Genomic DNA, 14,607 nt, shown 5'->3' with positions numbered 1-14,607 from the left:
CCAGGCTGGCAGAGGACGGAAGTTCGGGGCAACCAGGCCTGCAGGGAAGGGCAGTTTGGGGGGACCCAGGCAAGCAGGTGATAGCAGTTGGGGGGTACCAGGCCTGCAGGGGAGGGCAGTTAGGGGTGACCATGCCTGCAGGGGAGGGCAGTTAGGGGCAAACAAGCTGGTAGGGGAGCAGTTAGGCATTAATCAGGCTGGCAGGGGAGTGGTTAGGGGGTGATCAGGCTGGCAGGAAGAAGCGGTTAGAGGCAATCAGGAAGGCAGGGGAGCAGTTGGGAGCCAGCAGTCCTGGATTGTGAGAGCGATTCCAGATTGGAGAGGGTGCAGGCTGGGCTGAGGGACACACACCCCTGTGCACGAATTTCATGCACTGGGCCTCTAGTACACACACACACACACACACACACACACACACACACACACACACATATATATATGCTTCAAAATTTAATAAAAGTTTTAAATTGTTATTTTTGCAGTAACTATATGTGGATAGTTTTTTAATATTTAAAGAAGTCAAATATATTTCAAATGAACATTAAATGAATTGTTTTTTAAATGCCTTCTAAAATTGCTAAGTGATTGAATTTTAATAAAGCTCATATATTCCTAGTGATAGAGCTGGTAACTTTTTGTATTAGAGAAATGAGTTGGAATAATTGGCAAGTCCCATGCTTCACTGAATCAATGAAAGACAGTGAAAGCTAATCTTTAATTTTTTTCTTCTAAATTTTAAAGCGTTAATACAACTCTAGTATTGTGTTCATCAGGATTAGATAGAAAACTGGAATATGCCTTCAGGATAATGAAAAAGAAAATATGATCAATGTAGTGATAGAAAAAATTTCTGTTTCCCAATACATTTTTAAATATAGAGGTTGGCAAAAGTAGGTTTATAGTTGTGAGTACTAGTATGTGAAACACAAAATTTATTTTTTTATTTGTCCTTAAAGAACTTTCAGACTTATGGCCTTTTCAGAAATTTAATTACTTGCCCGATCAGTATTTGCAATAATTGCAAAATGCCTTCCGATGAAGATGATAGGTAAGGTCTAGGTAAAATATTCATGATAAAGCAAATTTTCCTGGTATTAGCTATAGGCTTTATTCTGGATAATTTTTGGTCTTAGTTTCCTTCAATTATTCCTGCTGAATCCCTTTAGCACGTTCCATGCCTCTGGACCCCACATGCTCTGAATCTGATGAAAACCCAAAATTTAGCTCCAAGGAGCCACAATGGTTTAATATTCCATGGTCTTCTCTCTCTTTGCCTAATGTTGTAGATATTTATAATACAGGCTTAAAAAGACAATGAGACAGCTGGAAAAAGGTTTCCTGCCTTTATTTAGCAGTTGTTTCATAAACCAGGAAAATAGCATCATTTCCATGATTGATCATATTTATTCCCTATATTAGCATCAAAAGGAAGTAAGATGTCAGTGGATTTGTAGAAATAAAAGATTGTGTTGGCAATACTCTGTGCTCTTTTATTTGATTTACAAATCAAAACAGTTTAAGTGGAAGGTTAGTCAAATATAGCAAATCTAAGAAGACTGACACAAGAATTAGTGACAGGGTCATTGTGTTAACAAAATCTCTCTCCTTGACCAAGTTTTAGACAGGCTCCTCTGAACCATCTTTTGACTCAGCCCAGTCCTTGGTCGCTGTCTTTAACCTTCCCAGTCAGTTGTAGTGAAGGGGAACAGAATACATGACCCCCAAATGTGCCATCTTGGCATGTGCGATATTTTGAGTTGAAGGCAATCAAGATCTGTTGGACTCAAGAAAAACTTTTCCTCCTCTCTTAACTACATAAAAGAATCTGGACAGGGGGCCTGGCTTAGAAAGAAAGCTATTAGCAGAGATAACTTTGGTCTGAATGGCCTATCTGCATAGAAGGGCAAATATCTGCTCTTCTTATTATCCTGAGCATTACCCTCCTCCCCTTTGAATTCCCAGGTCCCTATCCCTTTCCTTAGGTCTGGATGGTATATAAGCCTAAAATGCACAACTTGCCCTTGGGGCTCACATTTTTATGGGGTTCCTTTACATAGAAGATTAAATTTGTTCTTTTCCTGTTAATATGTCTCATGTCAATTTAAATATTAGACCTGCCAAAGAACATAAAAGGGTAGAAGGAAAATATTTCCACCCCAACAGCAGGAAGATCTTGCTCTGTCAATTTCGTGACACTCTCCCCACCCTTGTTATATGATCACACTTGAGATCTGTTCACATTCCTCATCCCCTACCCTTGATACTTGATCACACTGGCCAGCGTTCAGCAAGAATTCTATTAAACTGGTTTTAACAAGAATCCTCCTACTCTTCATGTCTGCTTCTAGTAATTTTCCATTGATCTACCCTCCCTCTTCGCCCCCACACACTCTGCTTCTTGGCTATAAGTCCACAGCTCTCTTTTTTTAAATAAATGGGAGTGGGGAGGGGCAATAGGGGGATAAGGACACATATGTAATACCTTAATTAATAAAGAAAAAATATTTTTATTGATTTCAGAGAGGAAGGGAGAGGGACAGAGAGATAGAAACATCAATGATGAGAAAGTATCATTGATTGGCTGCCTCCAGCACATAATGTGCCCTTGACCGAAATTGAACCCTGGGACCCTTCAGTCTGCAGGCTAACATTCTATCCACTGAGCAAACCAGCTAGGGCCACAGCTGTCTTTACTATATTCAAAGTTGAGTCCCATCTATCTCCCCTATTGCCATAGTCTGGACACCTATTGCAGTAGCCCTGAATTGTCTTCCCTAATGCTTTCTAAAATCAAACCAAAACTATTAAGCATGTATTTGCTCCCTCTACCCCAAAGCACTTGTCAAAACAATGGAATGAATAGAGGCATGTGTACTGAATATACTCAATTTATCCTAATAATATTGCTAATAATGTAGTTTCTCATGTAATCTTCCCTGTTAGGACCTCTCTTCACATTGTTTCTTCTGCCTTGAATATCTTTCTCTCTCTTAGCATGTGGTTGACTCTATCTCTGAGGCCCTATCTCAGCTATTAGTTCCTCATGAGCTTGTCTAAATAATGTCCAACCTTATTTGTTATAACTATACCTGTATGAAATTTAGAATAATTAATAGGTCTACATGTATCTCTTAATTTAAAAGTTTATTGCTTTCCCCTCCCCTTTAAATATGTTGTAGTCACTAATTAAAAACATTTTTTCACCCATCCCTTCTACTCCCTCCCCTTTGGCAACTATCAACTTTCTCTGTAACTATGGGTTTGTTTCTGTCTTTCTGTTTATTCATTTGTTCTTTGTTTTTAATTTTAGATTCCACATATAAGTGAAGTCATACAGTATTTTTCTTTCTCTGTATGACTTATTTCACTTAGCATAATATCCTTTAGGTCTATTTATGCTGTCACAATGGCAAGATTTCATTATTTTTCATTGCTGAGTAATATTCCATTGCATGCACACACACGTGTGTGTGTGTGTATATATACATCACATCTTCTTTATCCATTCATCTATTGACACATACCTGTACTATTTCTACATTTTGATTAGTATAAGTAATGCTGCAATAAACATAGGGGTGCATATTTATTTTTGAATTAGTGTTTTTGTTTTCTCTGCATAAATATACATTTGCAAAATTGCTGGGTCATATGGAAGCTTATTTTTTTTGAGAATTCTCCATACTGTTTTCCATAGTGTCTGCATCAATTTATAATTCCTCAACAATGCACAAATGTTCTCTTTTCTCTACATCCTCACAAGCACTTGTTTGTTGAATTTTTTATGCTAGCAATTCTAATAGGTGTGAGGTGATATCTCATTTTTATTTTGATTTATATGTCCCTGATGATTAGTAATGGTGAACATCTTTTTGTATGTCTATTGGCCATATGTATGTCCTCTTTAGAAAATAGCTATTCAGGTCCTCTGAACATTTTAAAATTGTACTGTTTGGTATTTTTTGCTTTTTTTTTTTTTGGTGTTAAGTTGTATGAATTACTTATATATTGTGAATATTAATCCCTAATCAGATGTATCATTTGCAGATATCTTCTCCTAGTTAGTAGGTTGTGTTTTTTTTGTTGTTGTTGATGGTTATCTTTGCTATGCAAAACATTTTAGTTTGATGTAGTACCATTTGTTTATTTTTTCTTTGTTCCCCTTGTTTGAGGAGACATCTTCAAAAAATATTGCTAAGATCAATGTCAAAGACTTTACTGTCTATGTTTTCTTCTAGGAATTTTATGGGTTTCACTATTACACTCACTAATTTATACCTAAATAATGATAATAGTTTCATAATTCATTTTAATGAATATTTTTAAATTATTGTACTATTATTATTATCTGAGTATAAGTCAGTGAATAAAATATCATATTTAACACCATATTGTGCAAATTATACACTAGCTCTAGTTCCCCCCAAAAAATCTAAGTCTAATTTATGTTATTTTGGCTACAAAGTATAGTACAAAATTTAAGAAACTTGCACAAGATCATATGAATAGCAAGTGGTAGAGTTGAGAATTAAAGGCAAATCTTTTTGATTGCAGAGCCCATGCACTTATCCAATCTGTGAAAATATCTCTAGGAGAACTGGTTCATTACTTTCTGATAAACTGGAGATGTGTCAATACCCATTTGTTTTTTCTGCCATTCATCCTATTAGTATTTGCTATTGATTTGGGTGCAAAACAAAAATTTCCTATAAAAGGAATAGCATGCAACTTTTTTCCCTCACAATATTTCCTCTAAGGCTGCTCAGGGATATTACATAATTAACTGCCCCAATGGCTGGCTCTCACTGATAAAAAGAGCATCCTTGTAAAGGCCAGATGAGATTAGAAATCTACAAACATGCAGTTTAGAATTAAAAGGGAGAACATAATTTTCATTTTTGTCCTTTGATTGTAAATATTCTTATGCCAACAATGAACATAGAATAGTCCAGAATAGCATAAAAGACTGCTAGATACTTCAGGAGAAAATAAACTATACAGGGTTTTGATATTTAAAAGAACCAGACATTCCTAAGATGCAATACTTTCCTTATCAGCTATCCACTTTAAAGGGTTGGGCGTGTAACTCAGAATCACTTGCAGTTAATTGTCCACATCACTGTGCATGGATTATCTTTGATGTGCTGTATTTATTCTGTATCTTCTTCATTAAAACATAAAAGTGACTTCAGACATATTCTTATACTCCTGATTCTATGAGTATAGTGGAATCAGCCCTGACATGAGTTTGCATCCACTTTGACCTCTAACATGCAGAGTTTAGAAGGAAAAATTAAATAGAAAAAAAGCTATTTCACTTTCTTCCATAAGGAAAATATTCATTGAAAAGGAGAAGAATTTGCCAACCTAAAATAGGTCTTGAACTGGTTATTTTTAAGAAACTGCAGACACAGAAAAAGCTCTGAAAAGCTGAGTAGAAGTTACCCTTTTGTTAGAGACATTTACATTTATAAGGGAAATTTCCATTTGTAAGGGTGTCTCCCTCACTGTATCTGGAAGAGTAGGATGACTAAATTTTAGAAACTCTTTTTGATAGAGAAGGCAAAGACTTAAATCTGCATATGATACATGTGAATTAAGGTGAACTTACTAGCTCATGGGTCAGCAAACTTTTCATGTAAAAGTCCAGATACTGAATATTTTCAGCCAGCAGGCCATACAGTTTTTATGGCAACTATTCAACACTGTGGTAATAGCTCAAAGGATCCGTAGACAATCGTAATGACTGAGCATGACTTGTTACAATAAAACTTTATTTATGGATACTGAAATATGAATTTCATATAGTTACCACATCATAAAATATTTAATATTTTCAACCCTTTAAAAATGTAAACACTTTTTAAGCTTATGAGCTACACTTAGCATACAGATTGTCATGTGCTCATTACCTCAGAACACCCAGTACCTCAGGAAATTAAGAGCCAATGAGGTTTAAAAAAGAAAAAGGAATAGAAAAAAGAGAAGGAAAGGAAAGGAAGAACATACCATTCTAAATAATTGGGGAGGGGAATTTGAAAATGGTTTAGTGCATTGCTTGCTCTGAGAAAGCAAACACACTCTCTCCTACAGACCAGACTTACCCTTGTGACATCTTTGTGAGATTTAGAAGCATAACCATCTTCTCAGGTGAAAGCATAGGCTCTCACACTGAACTCCGAGAGGATTTCAGCATTACTTTTCCCAATGCCTAATACTTTTGGTCAAGGCTCATTTTGCACAACTATTCATAGTGGCCCTTATTGTCCCATCACCTTTTTTTTTTTCACTTCCCATTGGTGTTTGTAATGAAACTCTATCTCACCTAACAAATCTCCCATGAGCAGAATATTAAACATTAAGTACATGGCATTTTTATTTTCTGTCTAGCAACAACCATTAGCCATCATTAATAAAGGCTTGGGCCAACAAAAGATAAATGCTACATTGTTTTCTTTTACTTCCAATTTGGTGACTTTGCATAGTCTTCTTGAGAGAAAAAACATGCTCAAGTCCTTTTTTGCTAAACTGACATGAAAGGTTAATTGAGGTCAGTTTACAGTTAAAAGAATGAATGCTAACAGACTTATGGGAGCTCCCTTGTAGGTAACTAACTGTCTTCCTCTTGGTACTTTTAAATTCTCTCTTTGTCTTTAACCTTTGCCATTTTAATTCTGATTTGTCTTGGTGTGGGCTTCCTTGGGTTCATCTTGTTTGGCACTCTCTAAGCTTCCTGGATTTGTATGTCTTTTTCTTTGTCAGGTTAGGGAAGTTTTCAGTCATTATTTCTTCAAAGAGGTTCTCAATCTTTTGCTCTCTTTCTTCTCCTTCTGGTATCTTTACAATGTGAATGTTGTTATTATTTATATTATCCCAAACACCCCTTAAACTATTCTTTTAAATTTTTATTTTTTCCTTTTGCTATTCTATTTTTGTCTACCATGTCTTCCAAATCTCTAATTCAGTTCTTGCTTTATCCAACCTACTATTTGTACCTTCTAGTAATATTTTTCATTTAAGATATTGTATTCTTCATTTCTGATTGGTTCTTTTTTTATGGTTTCTATGTGTGGTGTTTGGTGTTTTTTTTTTTTTTTTTATGCTGTTGAGCATCCTTATAATCATTTCTTTGTTAATCCTCAACCGAAGATATTTTTTCCATTGATTTTTAGAGAGAGTGGAAAAGAGAGTGAGAGACAGAGAGAGAAACTTCAATGTTAGAGAGACACATCAATTGGTTGCCTCCCGCATGCACCCCAACCAGGGCTGGGGATCCAGCCTGCAACCAAAGTACGTGTCCTTGATCAGAACCAAAGCCACAACCCTTCAGTCCAAGGGTCGACATTCTAACTACTGAGCCAAATCAGATAGGGCTAATCATTTCTTTGAACTTTATTTCTGATAAATTGCTTGCCTCCATTCATTTAGCTCTTTTCCTGGAGATTGCTACTGTTCTTTCATTTGGGGCATGTTTTTCTTCTTCCCATTTTGGCTGATATATGGTAATGGAAGGAGGCTTGACTTGGGGTGATGAACACACAATACAATATACAGATGATGCATTATAGAATTGTACACCTGAAACCTATATAATTTTATTAACCAATGTCACCCCAATAAATTAAATAACAAAATTGAAAATGTAAAAAAAATAATTAATTATACAGGAGCAATTGTAACTAAGAATAGCAACATGCTTCAAAAACTCAAATATAGCCCTGACTGGTTTGGCTCAGTGGATAGAGCGTCGGCCAGCAGACTGAAAGGTTTCAGGTTCGATTCCGGTCAAGGGCATGTACCTTGGTTGTGGGCACATCCCCAGTAGGAGGTGTGCAAGAGACAGCTGATCGATGTTTCTCTCTCATCGATGTTTCTAGCTCTCTATCCCTCTCCCTTCCTCTCTGTAAAAAAATCAATAAAATATATTTAAAAAAACCCAAAAAGACCCCCCCCCCAAAAAAAACACCCAAAAACTCAAATATAGCAAATAATAAGGAAAATAAGAATGAACATGACTGAAAAGAAGAACTGAGAATCATACTTATAGATTGGAATAAGTAGTACCATAATGTAGATGGTTTACAGAAAGAGTTTCTATTAGTTTAACCTGTCAGCCATACATTATACTGGTTATCAAGATACCTTTCAAGTTTTTTCTTGGGACTTTATCATACACAGCTTGATCAATGCATTTATATACTTCTCATATTGAAACACTTGAACCTAAGAAAATTTAATTATTTTATCTTTATCATAAATTTCCTAATGTTTATTTCTTTAATGAAGCCCAAAATATTTTGACATCTTTTGCTTCTTCCATTCTTGAAGTTCTATGACTGTAAAACAAAAGTAGCGGTCTCATGGTTATTTAGAGGGAGGAGTTTCACAGAATTTTTGATTCTAGTAGATCTGCCTTCAAATTTTCCCCCTATTCAAATATGTAACTTTGGAAAGGTTACATATATCTGTTAAGCTATAAATTCTTCATCAGTAAAGTAGGAATCATAAAACACTTACAACTGTTTGGGGGAAGAAAAAAGGTAGATTTAGTCAAAATAAGGATTGAATTGCTTGGCTGGTATTGCTCAGTGGTTAAGCATCAGCCTATGAACCAGGAGGTCAGGGTTCAGTTTCCAGTCAGGGCCCAGGCCTGGATTGCAAGCTCATTCCCCAGTAGGAGCAGTGCAGGAGGCAGCCGATCATTAATCCTCTCTCATCATTGATGTTTCTATCTCTCTCTCTCTCCCTCTCCCTCTCTCTTCCTCTATGAAATCAATAAAAACATATTTTAGAAATAAGGATTAAATTATTGATAATCTTGTTAAAATCTAATGAAGAGTTGAATGATTGTTGCACAAATTTACTATGAATTTTCAAATCATTATAAAAGGGCAGGCATTTATTATAGTATAATTGAATCTTTTGCTTGAATTATTGATAATGTTTTTAGTGCTCCTATATGTAACATGCCTGGCATTTATGTGCTTTGGGAATTCAAACACTCTTCATTTGATTAAAAAATTGAATGTCCTTTCCATAACACAGCATATTATAATCTATAATAATAAAAGAGTAATATTCTAACTAGACCAGACATCTTTTGGATGTCATTTCGGATATCCTTCCTGATGAAGCGGGGGCCAGGGGGAAGCTGGCTAGAGTCCCAGGTGCCTGCGGGTGGCCTTAGGGAAGCCTGCTGGGGTCCAGGGTGCTGGCGGGTGGCTCAAGGGAAGCTGGCTGGGGTCCCAGGTGCCTGCAGGCAGCTGGAGGAGGGAAACTGCCTGGGTCCCAGGTGCCGGAGGGAAGCTGGTGCTGGAGGGAAGCCGGTGCCAGCAGCCGGAGGAAGGAATGCCTAATCTTGCATGAATTTTTGTGCATTGGGCCTCTAGTTATTTCATAACATGTGAAAATACAGATAGTAACAAAATTTCTATTCATAGATTTACAATTATTCTTTTCAATCCCATGCTTATAACCATACCTTAAGTATAGGCAAACCAGATATATTATAGTATAATCTGATACACTAACCTATAAAATACCTAGTCCAATGTCTTTCATCCCAGTAACCAAAATTCTACTATGAAAACTAATTCATTAGAATTAAACTTTCTCTCTATTATTACTACATACATTTCCAATAAGTATAGCACATTAAGTCTTAAAAAACTTAAGTGACTTTATCAGATTGTTAATACAGAGGAGATGCTTAGCATGGGGTGAGGGCCATGGAAATTAGGAGATTGAGACATAACTAAAGGTGGGTTTGATTCCTTAGCTCTGATGTGAATAAAAATACTTGACGTAGAATTTTTTACTAATTACTTGATTTTTCTTTGCTTTGTTTATAACATGAGAATAATGAAATTTCCTATCAAAAGCATTTGTTGTGAAGATCACATGATTTAATACATGAACATATAATAAACTTAAGAGTACCAGCCCATAAAAATTACTTAATGGCATTCATTATTATTATGATAATTATTATATTCACACAGATGTCCCACACGAAATTGAATGCCAACTTAGAATATGAAGTATCATCTTTCCATCTTATTTGAGCTTGCTACTTCTCCTTTGTTATGGTTTCTGACTCCACCCCTTTCTTAATCACCCAAACCTAAAACCTGACAGTCATCTGGTGCTCTTTATCCACCCATACCTTCTACATGCAATCAATTTTCATGTTTATGAATTCTACTTTCTAAACATCTATTAAATATGGTCCCTTCTCTTCATTCCCTCTGTTATTATAACTCAGGTGGTCATTATTTCTTATTTTGATTCTAAAAATTACCTTATATCTGGTTTATGCAGTATCTCTCTTGGGACCACTAAACCAACAGAATAATCTTTTTGAAAACACAATTTCAGTCATGTTGCTTTCATGTTAAAACCCTTCAATGATCCCTATTTGCCTGCCAAATTAAAATAAAAACTCGTAGTCTTCATGAAGTCTTCAGTGATCTCCTTCTACATGTTTTTTGTGCCTTATCTCCATATACCTTATGCTGCACACAAACATGCATATACATATACATGTGTTTGACTCTCTCTCATAACTGGCAATATCTTCCTAGACATTGGCTATGGGCCTTGGTTTCTCTGTACAATAATAACCATCTATATATATAAAAGTCTAAGTGACTGAATGACCAAATGACTGGCCACTATGATGTGCACTAACCACCAGGGGGCAGATGCTCAACGCAGGAGCTGCCCCCTGGTGATCAGTGCACTCCCATAACCAAACTCCTGTGGCCCCTCCCCCCAGCCAACCTCTCACCACCCCAATCAGCCCTGATTGTCAGCCAGGCCAAGAGACCCCACCCATGCACAAATTTGTGCACCTGGACTCTAGTATTTTAAAATAAGATTTTGGGTCTGTCTACCCTTTACCTCCATCATTATATTGTGAAGTTCTTTAGAGCCATGTTAAACACTTAATAGATATTAATATGTAGTTGCTTAATAGTCAAAATTTTGAATGAATTGTTTCTGGTGGAAAGTTGCACTGAAGGAATTCATATATGGCCCCAATTTCCTGTTGAGACATGTTACCTACATATTTCAATGATCTCCTCAGGTTAAATATTAAAAATTCATAAGCATCTTATAATTTTGTTCATTTTCTTTATGATATTACTATGATTTGGAAGTTCTCATTAGTTTACTATATTTTATTATCATTGTGGAATTTAGTTGTTTTGGTTTTGGCAATTTTTTATGAAGCTTCATAGCTAATTCTTGGCAGTCAATTTATAAGCTTAGAAAGGGGGATGTTAGAATTTGAATCCCTTTCATTTTATTGCACATTATTTATTTAAAATATTTAGTCTTCTAATATAGATGACATGGAAAAGAATGTCACAACAATAATGAACAACAAGACTTTGCATGATAAAGTAAAGTTAACTAGTGAAAATAAATTTTAAGGAAATGGACAATTTCACTAATGTGAAAAAAATGTTTTTTTTAGAAAAAGGGAAGTTGTTTCCAAATTCAATTAAGATGAACAAGTGAGCTGCCAAACTATATCTTAGATTAACTGAAAACTGGCATTTTGTTTCAAATTCAGATACTGAAAAATTCACAAATCTCTCATTTAAATATCAAACTACTTAAAACTTTGACTCAATAGACCATTTATTAACACATTGCTTCTCTTACATATGTGAACTAAAGTGTATGAATCAAAGTAGTTTTTCAAATAGGCACGTAATATTACAATGGTTTTTAGTAGAGGTGAGCAATAGAAAAAATCTATAGAAAAAATCTTAGTAGACATTTCTTATTAAATTAAAATCTAGTCAATAAAGAATGGAAATATAAAAATATTATCCCCTGCAAATTATATTTTTAAAATTTTATTTTAGATGTCTTATTATGTATATTTATGTGGTTATTTTTATCTGCAAAATACAGCCAGAAATAAATCATTTCAAAAAATGTGAGTAAAAATCCAGGATTGTTGAAAGTTATTACTTAAAAGTTTACATATATAAAACAAATTTATCTTTATGTCACCTGTATAAAAATCATACAAAATATTTTTGGAAATCATTAAATTGTACTAGCTATTTTTCGGAGTTCAAGAAAAGTGACAGAGCAGTACCTAGAGCACCCAAAAAATTATTTTCACATTCTTTTTTCTTATGGTTCTACTTTTATTATTTACATATAAATATTCAAAGAAACTTAGGTATCATGAGGTATAACATTTTAGCCAGCTAAAACATGGTTAAAAGTAGGAGCTGTTGTAAAATGTGAATTAAAGCCATTTGCTGATTACCTATTTACTATCAGACTATTTGAAAAGTAATAACACATTATGAGATAAATGGCTCTGCTTTGTTCACTTATGTATTACAAATGTCCATAATAGTTCCTGGTGCATGGTTGGTACTTAATAAATATTTGATGAATTAACTGAAGGATGAGATGAGCAGGCAATTACATATATAATTTTGTTTCTTTATAGTCAATGGTTAAGGATTACATGGCAGTGGTTTAAATAACTAAATATTCACCAAGAGGAATGCTTCAAAAAACAAACAAACCCAAACACATATGTTGATGTTAGATGAGATTTTCATTTAAATTGGTTTATACAACAAATAATAATTGCCTGCCTACTATGTACCAGGCAAAACCTAGATTATAGTTTCTAGAAAATAAGGTCTGGTCTCAGATTATCCTAATATCCCCAGAACTTTCCACAACCAGAGCCTGGATAAGTTTTATTGGCTAGGCATATCCAAATATGTAATTTACCAGGGGTCAGCCCTTTTTTATTCAAACCTAGTCATCTTTTCATTATGGCATATTTGCCTAAGAATTAGCTGTTTTGGAAATCTGATTGGTGTAGGTGCTCTGAACTCTGTGAGGATATATATCATAGAAATGAATGTATGGTTGAGCCAAGTTCTTTAGCTATCTATGTAAGTTCAGACACTGTCAGGATAAAATGCAGAAATCTAACTTGAGCATCCCTCAAGTATTTCTTGGAAGGACACCTTGGAAATATCACCCTAAGCCAAGTAAAGGTCAAAAGGCCTGTCGTCTATCTCAATGTACAGCAAGAAGGCTCAAACCTGAGTCGTGTTTGTGGTGGGATTAATACTGAATATAATTTCTGCAAACATTGGGTGTTCTCTGAGTTAATCTGCAGCTAGCTGGTTCAGCTTGGCCAGCTCTTCTAATTTTATCTTAAATGTCCTGAGAAAGAGCCACTCAAAATGTATGAAAAAGTAGGGACAACAGAATACCAATGGAGGTCAGCCTGAACCCTTTTTCCATTTAGCAGTGGCCCAGAGGAGAGCCCTATTCACAAAAGATCACTTCCTCCCACCCCTCAGGCTTCCAGGATCAAGTCCAAGGAACTTAACCTGGCCTCTTATCTGTCTTCATGGGACTTACTCTAATGTACAACAGGGTCATATCAACCATTGTTGTTTGTTAATATCTGTGAGAAGTATTGAGTTAATTTCTGACAGCAATCCCAGGTAAAAACAATAATTATTGTATTACGTAGATAATGGAGTCCCTGAAAATCTTACTGATTGGTTGAGCCATTGACAATACCATTGAACTCTAACCCCTAGGTCATTTTAATATTCTGAAAAATAGATGGGCAATTCACGGTCCATATTGATCAATCACCCAATCTTTACAACCTTCTAATTATCAGCTTCAGATAGACTTGCATATAGGCACAACTTTAAAAATGCTTTTTTTCCTTGTGGCTTCTTTTGGCAATAATATTGATGACACTTCATTCTCCCTGACGTTCCATTTCTCTAGGTGTTAGTGTCAAAGATTCAATCTTCAGTATAGACTGCCATCCCCAGAAGTCTGTTATATTACCATCCTCATCAATACTTATTTTCTTGCTTTTTTCCAGACTACAATGTATTACCCAATACATTGCTTTCACAGTAGATTCTGTTGAAAATGTAACATTCGTTGAGAGCATTTCAGATTAAAATATTCATAGAGGAGCAATAGACCAGGTAAAGTATTTTCACTGTTTATTTACAAACAACAATAAGTTTATATGCTTGTACATTTTAGACAATGATACAAGAGGAAGGAAATGTTGGGATGAATTGTTACTTAAAATGTATGTATATAAATGTACCTATGTATACCCATATGTATTGTTACATATTTTGAGAAGTTTTAAAGGCTTTCGTGTAACAATTTATACCAATACCAATGAGATTTTGGAAATTGTTTTATATTTACAGATGTGTATCTGCTTGTCCCAGTTTAAAAAATGAAGTCTTTCACCCTAGCTGGTTTGGCTCAGTGGATAGAGCATCGGCCTGCGGACTGAAGGGTCCCGGGTTTGATTCTGATCAAGGGCACATGCCTCGGTTGCAAGCTCGATCCCCAGTGGGGGGTGTGCGGGAGGCAGCCGATCAATGATTCTCTCTCACCATTGATGTTTCTATCACTCCCTCTCCTTTCCTCTCTGAAATCAATAAAACTATATTTTTTAAAAAATGAAGGCTTTCAAAGATTTGTGAAAATAGACTTTAAAAATATTCTCAATTATCAGAAATTCTATCAAAATGTTGTTCCTAAACCAAGTTGTCAGGG

The 14,607-nt window shown here is 35.3% G+C and overlaps 1 long non-coding RNA gene across 1 annotated transcript in view; it reads left to right on the top strand.

Moving 5' to 3' along the window:
* The window catches only part of LOC307096174, a 238,014-nt gene extending 224,039 nt beyond the window's left edge, over positions 1–13,975 (top strand). The window contains exon 4 of the long non-coding RNA XR_013813245.1: positions 13,907–13,975. This is a non-coding gene — a long non-coding RNA (uncharacterized lncRNA). The remainder of the gene's footprint in view (positions 1–13,906) is intronic.
* Positions 13,976–14,607: the final 632 nt, after the last annotated feature.

Source organism: Cnephaeus nilssonii (assembly GCF_951640355.1).
Source record: "Cnephaeus nilssonii genome assembly, chromosome: X".
NCBI lineage: Eukaryota > Metazoa > Chordata > Mammalia > Chiroptera > Vespertilionidae > Cnephaeus > Cnephaeus nilssonii.
This window is presented reverse-complemented; position numbering and strand designations above follow the sequence as displayed.